General features: G+C 34.7%; 1 non-coding gene across 1 annotated transcript; it reads right to left on the reverse strand.

Annotated features, from left to right (window-relative positions):
• Nucleotides 1-12,133: 12,133 nt before the first annotated feature.
• LOC128042745 (small nucleolar RNA R71) lies at nt 12,134-12,240 on the reverse strand. Its single transcript, XR_008198257.1, has one exon. It is a non-coding gene; the product is annotated as a small nucleolar RNA R71 (small nucleolar RNA).
• Between the last annotated feature and the right edge of the window lie 732 nt (nt 12,241-12,972).

Genomic DNA, 12,972 nt, shown 5'->3' on the forward strand with positions numbered 1-12,972 from the left:
AATGAATAACAGAATGTCAAAATAAATAATTTCAGAAGAAACTTGGCCCTTCAATGGTTTTCACGACATCAATTAATGTAGTCGCAACATCGAGGTAGCTCATTGTGACGCGCAACCTACCTCATCATGCTGTAGAATACTGACTTGAAAGTCACGACTCTAAGCCTTCCTTGTCGTGACATTAAGTCCAATTTCTAGCTTCTTCAATTTTTTCAATTCTATTACTCCACGATATCGACCTTGTTCTGAAAAATAAAAATAAAAATAAAAACAACTAACATGATCACTATAAGAAAAATAAACAAACAAGAAAAATTAAAAAGAAAAAAATTAAAACAACAAAGAAAGAAAATCATAAAAATCCTTTCAAAGTCCGGACCGGACAGTCCATATCGCCATCGTAGAAGAACTTCCAGTTAGTCCTCGACACTTTGATTCATCGCTTGTTCTCCCGTCGAGAAATACAAACTAGCCTCTTCAATCAAATCCACTGGCAACGCCTTATCTTTAACCAACGCGACATCCGCACTATGAGCCATTTGATGCCAAATTCAAGCCAACCCTATACGATATTCCAGAGTATTATTCCCTTAAGCATCCTCACCCTAATGTCACATGAGGCTCTAGTCTCATGAGCTTTGCCTCCATCATCAAATGAGAACAGAGCAAACTCATCTACTCCTTCAGTTGGCATCTTCCCAACTATGGCCAGAAGGTGTACAAGCTCTATTACACCTTCATTCAGATCTAGTTTAAGCTCTACCTTTGAGGAGTCATCCATTCTTATACCAATACAAGGTACTCCCTAATTGGACTTCATAGGCAACATAATAGTATTTTAATCAATTTGTTCAATTTCAATTAGAATATAAACCATTTAGATTACTTGCTAATATAAGTTGTCTTATCACTTATGGTCTTACCAAATAATGCAACTTAATATTAGTTAAATGTTAGGTAATCAATAAGCCAATATGTAATAGCCCGTTTTTAGTGAAATCGGAACTGCGATTTTGAGACCCCAAATTTGAAGTCCAAAAATTTATTTTATTATTATTTTATGATTTACAGCATGATAGTATTACCGTATAAAAATTTTGTTAAGAAATTTTACTGTTTACAGGCTCAATTTGATAAAAAGGACTAAATCGCGTAAAGTGCAAAAGTTGAGTTCTATTAGGTAAAGGTATTAAATAGCTATAGAAATTTAAAGTAGAGGTCCTTATATGGTAATTATTCGATTATTGAGTTATTGGATGATAATGGCTTGGTATTTGCTGCAATTATTAAATGTTTGAAAGGTTAATTTTGGAAATTAGTAAATTAAGGTTAATTAAAATAAAACCAAATTTTCTATCATCTTTATCCATATTTTTCCAATCAAATATTGAAGGAAGAAAGCCATTTTTTATTCAACTAGCGTTCGGCTACTTTAAAGCTCGATTGGTGAGTGATGTTTGTCCCGTTTTTAATGATTTTTATGTTTCTAGGATCGTTATAGCTTAATCTAGCTAGCCCGGGGACTAATTTGCAGTATTTTTAAACTATTAGGGTTTTTCCATTAATTACCATGCTTGATTTTTGATGTTTGATGATAGAAAACGGATGGTTGTTAATAGATAAACAAATTTTATTAAGTGATTTTTTATAAAATTGTCATTTAGGGATTAAATTGAAAAGTAGAAAATTTTACATGGTAAAATTGTAAAATAACTGAAATATAGGGCTTGCTAGGGACTAGATTGATATTCGGCTATGATGGGTTGTGGTAGAATTTCGTAAATTTCCATTTTTATGAGATAAGAAATAAATTGTAATAAATTAAAATTATAGGGGCAAAATGGTGATTTTTCCAAAATTACATGTTGGACTAAATTGAATGTGAAAAATATTAAATTGAGTTAAATTTATCCGTATAGATCAAGATAGACCTCGTGCGGAGTTAAAGCGGGGCAAAGGAAAAATCTCAAATTAATCACATCCATATCTACTTATACTCGTCGTGGTGAGTTCGTGTAATTAAACTGTGTCATTATATGCTTTGATTGAAATAAAGGTATGTTATTTGCATTATCAACATATTTGAGTACCGATCGCATATCTGATGACGTACGACGATTATCGAGCCCCGTTTGAACCTTAGGAATTCGTAGGATACAAATCACATGTCATTAGGGTTACTAATTTTAGCTCTTATGAGCTTACTGATACTCAGCTTGTATGAGCTTATCGTTATTCAGCTCGGAGAAACTTACCGTTATTCAACTCGGAGGAACTTACCGTTTATCGTTCATATGAGCATACATGTACATGAATTGACGGATTACAATTCAGTACACCTCGTGTGTACTACCCACGTATCCAACGATATTCTAAATGGTTCAACAGGCATAGTTCTATTACGAGTGTATATAAGTTCGATACGAACTAGTACATGTATTTACAAGAAACACATGAAAGTGATGATATATGATACATTGATATATGAATTGAATAATACATGTATATGAAATGTGATTACTTGTTAAAATCATCCATGTGTATTGGATTTTATATGTGATTTACATGGCTAATATGTTGATGAACATGTGTTTAGGCTTTTGGCCAAATTGGTTGGGATACGCTATGTTTACTTACCTAAATTGTGGTTAAATGGTAAGTTAAATTCTGTGTTATACGAACTTACTAAGCTTAAATGCTTACTCTATATTATTTTTCATGTTTTATAGTGATTCTAAAGCTCGTTCGGGTTGGAAGCTTGTAGGAGCTAAATCACACAATCTATCAGCTCTTTTGGTACTTACAGTTATTTAATTTTGGATATAATGACATGTATAGGTTAACTGGGCTAATGTTAGCCATGTGTTAGGTTGTTGGAAATGGTCATTTGGTGTGGTTGAGTTTTTGGTATCTTAATGATATAATGGCTTATTTTTGTATGTATATAAGTTGCCTTATATGATAAAAGAATGACTTGTTTTGTGATGGAATAATGAAAGATGAATTGGTAGTTGAATATGTACATGTTATATGTTTATAGCTTTAGATAAATGGTGCCATACTTTGGTAAATTGGTGTTTTGATGGAAATGACTTATATAGTCATTTGATGATAGTGATTAAGTAGTATATTTGGTACTAAATGGTATGTTTCGAATGGTGAGTGAATTGGTAAGAAATTATGCTAAATAGCTTGGTAAATTATTGGCTATTTGGTCAAATTGAATACATAAATAGATATATGATTACATTTTGTCAATTAAGGTAACTAAGGGCACATTGGTTGTATCTGAATATGCTATATGTTTAATGCTTGATTATGCTTGATTTGGGTGATATAATATGACATGTTTATATGCAATATTTTTTATATAGGTTGGTGTTAAATTGAATGAGAAATGTGGCTTGAAAAATGGTCTATTTTTGTCCACACGAGCAGAGACACGAAATGTGTCTCAGTCGTGTGTGACACATGTCCAAGTGACACGGCCATGTGTCCCCTGTATCTTTTAAAGGGTGCAAGTCAGAGAGTTACACGGGCATGGACACAGTCGTGTGTCCCTATTTTGATTGCCCACATGGCCTAAAACACGGATGTGTCTCTTGGCCGTGTGAGTCACAAGGCCTGGCCACATGACCGTGTTACCCTTACAGTTTTGATAATTTTATAAGTTATCAAAATATTTTTTGAGTTTCCAATTTAGTCCTGATTTGTTTCTAAAGTGTATTTTGGGCCTCGAGGGCTCGTATTAGGAACAATATGCATGATTATGATTAGTTTCTGACATGAATGCTATATGTTATGAAATTTTTGAAATTTTCATGTGTTTGATCTATAAATTTTAGTAATGCTCCATAACCCTATTTCGGCGATGGATATGGGTTATGGGTTTACATTTATTGGTATCAGAGCTACGATTTAGTCGATTCTTCGACTGAACGTAGCATATATGAGTCTAGCTATACATGCCATTATATAACCTGTGCTAGTGTGATATCTCCTGATCATTTTTTAAAAGGTTTTTTAATAACAATGACATCCAACCGAGTTAATTCCAATAAAGTAGAGAGTAACGCTTAAGCCTCCATTAATGGAGTAGCTTCGAGTGGTACGAGGCCCGTATTTGAGGGTTGGGGAGGAGAGGTAAAGGAAGAATTCTTCTAGATGATGAATGAGTGGTTCATCGAGTTCGTACGGACGAACCCGGCTGCTCGACAACCTCCACCCCCTCTTGTTACCCAATCAGTTCCCATTATTCCTCAAGGTACGAAACCAATCTGAGTTAGTAAGCCTCCTGTTGATAAGATTCGTAAGTATGGGGCTGAAGAATTTAGAGCTACCGCCAAAGATGAGCCCAAGAGAGCTGAGTTCTGGCTAGAGAATACCATCAGAGTTCTTGATGAATTATCTTGTTCACCGATTGAATGTATGAAGTGTGTAGTATCTCTACTAAAAGATTCAACTTACCAGTGGTGGAATACATTGATTTCTGTTGTACCAAGAGATCGGGTCACTTGGGAATTCTTTCAAACCGAGTTTCAAAATAAATATATCAGTTAAAGGTTTCTCAATCAGAAACGTAAAGAATTTCTAGAGCTCAAGCAGGGCCGTATGTTAGTGTCTGAATCTGAACGAGAATTTGTTCGATTAAGTAAATATGCTCGAGAGTGCATTCTGACCGAGACTACAATGTGTAAGCAGTTTGAAGATGGCTTAAACGAGGATATAAAGATTTTTTTCGGGATCCTTGAGTTGAAAGAGCTTGTTGTACTAGTTGATTGGGCACATAAAGTTGAAGAACTGAGCAAAGAAAAAAGACACACTGAATTTGAAGCTAGAGATTCGAGAAAGAAATTGACAGAAAAGTCGCATCAGTCAGCATCAAAGAAATTTAAAGAACATTATTACCATTCTACTACTTCTATGGGACATTCTAATAGAGATAGAGATACCAGACTCTCCAATACTAAACCTTAGGCTACATCTATAGTGAGTGTAGGTAGTGTTAGAAACACCAGACCTGAGTGCAAGCACTGTAACAAACCACATTATGGTGAGTGCCGAATGAAGAGCGGGGCGTGTTTCAGATGTGGTTCTTTTGACCACTATCTTTGAGATTGCGCAGAGAAATTCGAGAAAGAGAAAGCTCAGACCATGAGGTCGAGCAATACTGCCGTGAGAGGTAGACCACCTCGTAATCCTAGAAATATGATTTGTAGCCATGGTGTGACGAAATACTCTACTATGAGATCCGAGGCATGAGCACCAGCTAGGGCCTATGCTATTCGCGCACACGAAGATGCTTCTGCACCAGATGTTATTACCGGTACTTTCTCTCTTTATGATACTGATGTAACTACTTTGATTAATATCGGATCGACCCATTCATACGTTTGCACAAATTTAGTGTCTATTAAGAATTTAGTTGTTGAGTCCACTGAATTCGTGGTTAAAGTACCGAATCCCCTAGGTCAATATGTTCTAGTTCATAAGGTTTGCAAGAACTGTCCGTTGATGACTCGAGGTTACAACTTTTCGGCTAATCGATGTTATTACCGTTCGATGAATTCGATGTGATTCTATGTAAGGATTGGCTAACAATACATGATGTTGTTGTAAACTGTAGAAAAAAGCTTATCGTATTAAAATGTCAGCATGGTGAGATGCTTCTTATTGAATCAGATAATTCGAATGGGTTGCCTATTGTGATATCAACTATGTCAGCACAGAAATATGTGAGAAAATGTTGTAATGCTTACCTTGCTTATGTATTGGATACTAAAGTGTCCGAGCCGAAGCTGGAATTAGTGCCAGTAGTTTGCGAGTATTTTGATGTGTTTATAGAGGAGTTGCCTAGATTACTACCGGTCAGAGAAGTTGAATTTGCTATAGAACTTGTACCGGGAACAACACCGATATAGATAGTACCTTACAAAATGGCTCCTACAGAGTTAAAAGAGTTGAAAGCACAGTTGCAAGGGTTGACTGATAGGGGTCTTGCTCAACGTAGTTTTTCAACTTGGGGTGAGCCAGTTCTGTTTGTCAAGAAAAAGGACGGACCGATGAGATTATGCATTGATTATTGTCAATTCAACAAAGTTACAATCAAGAACAAGTATCCACTACCTCGTATTGACGATTTGTTTGACCAGTTGAAAGGTGTCACAGTGTTCTCGAATATTGATCTTCGTTCTGGCTATTATCAGCTATGAGTGAAAGATTCGGATGTGCCGAAAATTGCATTTAGAACTAGGTACGAACACTATGAATTTCTTGTGATGCCATTTAGTTTAACTAATGCACCTACAGTATTTATGGATTTGATGAATAGAATCTTCAGACCGTATTTAGACAGATTTTTTGTAGTATTTATTGATGATATTCTGATCTATTCTCGAGACGAGTCTGAACATGCCAAGCACTTGAGAATTGTTCTACAAACTCTATGATATAAACAACTGTTTCTAAATTTACCAAATGTGAGTTCTGGCTCAAAGAAGTCGATTTTCTAGTACATATAGTACCAGCTGAAGGCATTAGAGTTGATCCGAGTAAAATTTCAGCGGTTATTGACTGGAAACCACCGAGAAATGTATCCGAAGTAAGAATTTTTCTGGTATTAGCTGGTTATTATCGAAAATTTGTAAAAGGGTTCTCGATGATAGCTACACCGATGACGAGATTATTATAGAAAGATGTGAAGTTTGAATGGTCTGATGAATGTCAGCAAAGTTTTAACTAGTTGAAAGCACTGTTGATCGAAGCACCAGTTCTAGTTCAGCATAAATCGGGTAAAGGATTTTTGATTGTTAGTGATGCATCACTGAACGGTTTATGCTGTGCTTTAATGCAGGAAGTTAAAGTAATAGCTTATGCCTCAAGACAGTTAAAGCCGCATGAGAAAAACTCTCCGACACATGACTTAGAATTGGCAGCTATTGTGTTTGCGTTGAAAATTTAGCGACACCATTTGTTTGGTGAAGAATGTCACATATTTACCGATCACAAGAGTTTAAAGTATCTGATGTTACAGAAAGATCTGAATCTGAGACAGCGTAGATGGCTTGAACTGTTGAAAGATTATGACTTAGTTATTGATTGTCATCCGGAAAAAGCAAACGTAGTTGCGGATGCTCTGAGTAGAAAGTCTTTGTTTGCTCTGCAGGCGATGAATACACGATTGACATTATCTGATGAGGGCTTGATCTTAGCTGAGTTAAAAGATAAATTGATGTTTCAACAGTAGATCTACAAAGCTAAAAAATGTGATCATGAGTTGCAAGCTAAAAGCGTACAGTGTGAGTCGACTTTTGACTCAGAATTTTAGATAGGACCTAATGATTGTTTGTTATTCAGAGGTAGAGTTTGTGTACTGAATAATCCAGAGCTATACAGAAAATTTTGCATGAAGCTCATAGCGGTAGCTTGTCTATTCATCCAGGGAGCAATAAAATGTACAGTGATTTGAGACAGAAGTACTGGTGGCCGGGAATGAAACGCGAGATTTCTGACTTTGTATCTAGATGTTTGATATGTCAACAACTTAAAGCTGAACATCCGGTACCTTCAAGACTGTTACAGCCAGTGATGATACCGAAGTAGAAATGTGATAGAGTTACTATGGATTTCGTATCAGGGTTACCTTTATCTCCGAAAAGGAAAGATGTTATATGGGTTATTATTGATCGTTTGACGAAGTCTGCACATTTTATTTCGGTACGTACAGTTTTCTCACTTGACAAATTAGCTGAGTTATATGTTTCTGAAATTGTCAAATTACACGGGGTGCCAGTATCCATTATTTCGAATAGAGATCTGAGGTTCAGGAAACACGAAAATATGCACACTTTTTCATACCCTTTTTAACTCAAATTCATGCAGTTTTAGTAAAATTCTTGTTGAAAAATATAATTATTATAAAAAAATTTATTTTTATTTAAATTATTAACATGTTGAATTTTAATTAATTTTTATTATTTTCGACAGATTTGCACAAAGGGGGAAAAACGACTCGACAAATACTGCTAGAAGCACAAAACTGAGAAGCAATTTTGAAGCATCAAGGCGAACTAATTTTTTAGCCTAAGACGATCCAAATTATGTGTATTAATTCATAATATAATTAATTTTAATTTTAATCCAATTTCATTTGGGTTAAATAAATTATTGTTAATTAATTATGAAAAGGGGCCCAGTTGAGCTGAATCGAGAAAATCGATCCAACCGAGCACTGGGCAGCCTAAGACCGTCCCACATGCTGACCCAATCAGCTTGTTTGACTGATTATTTGGCTTGCAAAATGGCCCTTCAAGACTCCTTCAAATTGCATTCAAACTCTTCCACTATTCATGTCTTTCAAGATTTTTCCCTACCTAAAAATAGCATGTTTGGAATCTTCAAACATGCCACATGGGTGATCGGCCATGGGGGGAGTCTTTGGCTACTGGTTTTGGCTATTTTTAGCAGCCTTCTCAACCTATAAATATTCTCATTGGGTGTTGTAAACGGAAAAATATATAGGATTTTTCCTATGTAATTTATCACCTTTTTACATAAATCCATTGTTAAAACTAAATAATTGTTTAATAAATTAATGAAATATGTGAAAATATGAAATTAGGACATAGAAATTATTAAAATGTGATTTTATGCTTTATTATATAGTTTTCATGCAATAAATGGCTTCTTTTATATTAATTTGAATATATTATATTTTTTAAGACATAAAGTGGGCTATGCATGATTAAATTAAAATATAAAATATAAAATTGCATTTAATAATTCATTTTAAAATATTTCATTAATAATTTGGGTTTTAATTAATTAATTATATTGGATAAATTTAATTCTTTGGTCCTCTAACTTGTTGATGTATTTTGGACAGGTCTGATATCATTGCTGGATTACAAAACCGTCCAAATTGGAGATCAAGTCAACCCAAAATTCGGCTGCACATGGCTATCCATAAACCACTTTTTAGTTTAATTACACAAGGTCCTTGAAGATTTGAAGAAATTAGAGATTTACCTAAAGATTTGCACTTAACCGAGTCTCAGTCCTGAGTTGTTGTGGCACTCAAATTGACCAAAAATCAAGGAAAAATCAGCTCAACTTACTAAAATTATGGCCGGTCACCCATGGAAGATGCTTCAAAAGATGGAAACTCCTATTTTTAACAAACTATCTCTCTCTCCTCACCTATAAATAAGACCCTCTCATCCCTCAATCATCCCTCAAGCATCCATTAAGCATCATTGTCTCTTTTTCTCTTCATAGAGATTTTAGCAATTAAGCCTCTTAAAGAACCCTTGGTCGACCACCTTGGAGAACCATCAGCAAAAGAGCAACGCAAAGGAATGAATGAGTCTCATCAGTTAGAGTCTTGGGTGACAGCCACTCTGAATTGGGTTTAATGTTTCTTTTCTTTAACTGAATATGAAGATGTTTGCTACGTGTTCTTTGTTCTTGTTTACAACAATGTTAGCTTAATTTTATTTAAGCTAGGATGGTTGCTTTGATTAAATAATATTTATTTGATTCATGCTTATAATGTTTGTGCCTCAATCGATCATGTTTTCAATTGAAATCAAGTATGTATTTCGTTCATACGTGATTGAAATACACCTGAATTAGCTGAGCGATCCTAACCAGATGACGACTAATGGACGTATAATTGAAATGTGCATGCTCAATTTAGATCCTAACACAATTAAATTGTAGGTTGCATAACAACTCTAACCAAGCTCTGTTATCTGTATAGTTTTTAGATTTGTGTGATTAAATTGTTTCAAAACTAACACGTCCCTGTTACCTCACACGAATGCTAAGAAACCCTTAGTAAATAAGGATCAGTAAAATGCGTATTTACTAAGTAATGGATTTTGAAAGGACCTAATATGGTTTCCAAACTCATGAAAGATTGAGTTGCCATGGAATGTTTTCTTCGAATGTTATTAAGCATGTTGATAATAAATTGAGTTTAATTAAAGTAATTGTCCTAGTTTATTTATGTTATAATTGTTGCAAATTGTGTTTAATTTTTCTAAAATCTATTTCATACATATAGCTTGCATACTTAGGATAATTTGCATTAGGGATCATTGCATTTAGTTTAATATATTTTAATCACCAGTTCTCAACTATATTGTGTTTTTATTTACCAAATTGTTAAATAATTTTAGAAATTAAGTGACTTAGCACAAATACAATCCTTGTGGAGACGATAATTCGATACTTACTTATTACTTGATAACGACTGTGTACACTTGCACAAACCTAAGCGTTACAACTGCTCACTTCAAACACATCTCAAACCCATTAATTCTTCACTTCTCTCTCACCTTTCTCTCTTCATTCCCTTCCATTGTTCTTCATTTTCTTCCCTTATTCCTTTGCCTATTTCACCTCTTGAAAAAGAGTCCTTCAACCACCATCTGGAGCAGCATTCAAATGCTCGTGGAAGCCTCAGTTCAACAAGAACAAGCAGAGAAGGAGGAGTCGAGCAAACTAGTCAAGCCTCGGAGAAACACCGGATTTGATTCTTGTTCCTTATCATCTGAATTTTATTGTTGTTGTTATGAACATGTCTATGAATATTTGTGATGTTGATATGTTTAATTTAATTAATATGGCTTAAATTTAATTCGTTTTAGGTTGATTGCATTTCATCTACTTGAGTTATTAAAATTGTGTTTGTGTTGTTATAGGCCTCAAAAAGATGTTTGATTAAGTAAAACCATGACTATGTTATTCTTGCATTACAATTGTAAGGTAACTAATCAATTAATTATTTAAACGGATTGAAATTGTAATTAATTGACATGATACTTAATCAGTGCATGTTTAATCATCTAAGGTAGCTGAAGGTTAAATTAGCAACGGTATCTAACGATACAGTAGCCTTGCATAACTTGCAAGATTATTGTGATTAAACTGTTTCAAGGTGGAAATACATTGTTACCTCACGTAATCTTTTATGTGCTTATGAGATTTAATGAATTGTTTGAATTGGCATAGAGATATGTACAAAAGATTATTTTAATTTCATAAGTATGTGTGTGCGTTAACACATTTGCTTATTAAAATTTGTTTAATCGGTTGAATTGACATAGAGATATAGCCAATAGATAAATGGATTTTAGTAGGTAAGTATGTTCATGAGTTAGCAAATTATCGAGTTGCCGTGAATTTATTTGTAACAACATAAACATGAGTTTAATAATTCTATGTTAAGAAATGTAAGTAATCTAGCACAATTATGTCATCTTGATTAAAATCATCTTTTGAAATCATGCATTGGAGCTTTTTATTTTATATTTATTTATTTCACTTAGTTAAAATCTTAGTTTTTAATCCTCTCCTCGAATCAAAATATTTTTCTTCACCAAAGTGTTTTTAATTGCATTCATAAATAATTCTTTTCACAGTCCTTGTGGGTACGATAACTCGACATTTACTTGTAAGTTTATTACTTGTTACGATTGTGTACACTTGCAAATTTCCATCATTCCAAGTTTTTGGCGTCGTTGCCAGGGACTATTTTAAAAGTCATTATTTGTGAATTTGTTAATTTTGCATTTTGGTTTATTTTTCTATTCAATTTTAACTTAATTAATTTTTATGTGTTTATTTGAGGTGTTTATAAGTATTGATTGAATCATTGATTTACTCCCCGTAGACCCTGAGATAGAAAGAACTTTTCGACAACGAAGAAGACAAGGAAGTCAAAGAAGGACCGAAGAGACGAACTTCAAAAATCTAAATCAAGGAAACAGAGCAAACCCTGCTCAAAATCCTATCATTATCACTGATGATAGCGATAGAGCTCTAAGACAGTATGTCGTGCCAGTGTTTCATGATCTTAATTGGGGTATTAGGAGACATGAAATCGAGGCACAACAATTAGAGCTAAAGCCAGTTATGTTCCAGATGCTTCAGACAGTTCATGGAGGTGAGCAATTCTTTCAAGTTAGCCAAAGTACCCGAAGATGCACTATGATTGAAGTTGTTCCCATATTCGCTAAAGGACAGAGCTTAAGCTTGGTTGAACTCATTGCCACCAAATTCAATTTCCACATAGTAAGAGTTAGGAGAAAGATTCCCCATGAAGTATTTCCCGCCTAGCAAGAATGCTAAGTTGAGGAATGAGATCACTACTTTCTAACAAATGAATGATGAGTCCTTGTATGAGACATGGGAAAGGTACAAAGAATTATTATAAAAGTGCCCTCATCATGGAATCCCACATTGCATCCAACTTGAGACGTTTTATAATGGTCTCAATGCTCACACAAGGATGGCAGTGGACGCTTCTGCTAAGGGTGCTCTCCTTTCTAAGTCTTATAATGAGGCTTATGAAATCATTAAGAGGATTGTCAGCAATAATTATCAATGGCCAACCAATCGAGTATTGTCAGAAAGACGACTCGCTGGAATACATGAAGTAGACGCTCTCACTTCAATCGCATCTCAGGTATCATCGAATTCCTCAATGCTTAAAAATTTTGCCACTGATTGGTTTAATAGTTTTGCATCACAGCCACCGAATCAATTTTAAAATGTAGCTTGTGTCTATTCTGGGGGTGCACATCTGTTCAAAGAATGTCCATCAAACCTAGAATTCATGTATTACATGGGTAACCAGAACAAAAATAAAGGAAGGCAAGGACTATAATCTAATTCCTATAACCCATCATGGCGAAACCACCCAAATTTCTTCTAGGGTAACCAAGGGGCTGGACCCAATAACACATACATCTAACCTAGATCGACCCAACCACTTATTTTTTTCCCAAAAAGTTTAGAAACAACCTCAAGTTGAACCATCCAATGGCTTAGAAAACTTGTTGAAGGCATACATAGTCAAGAATGATGCCTTAATCCAAAGCCAAGCAGCTACATTTAAAAACCTGGAAAACCAAATGGGCCAGCTTGCAGCTGAACTCAGAAACCGACCACAAAGTGCTTTACCTA

The sequence above is a fragment of the Gossypium raimondii genome, chromosome 7 (genome assembly GCF_025698545.1).
Source record: "Gossypium raimondii isolate GPD5lz chromosome 7, ASM2569854v1, whole genome shotgun sequence".
Classification (NCBI taxonomy): Eukaryota; Viridiplantae; Streptophyta; class Magnoliopsida; order Malvales; family Malvaceae; genus Gossypium; species Gossypium raimondii.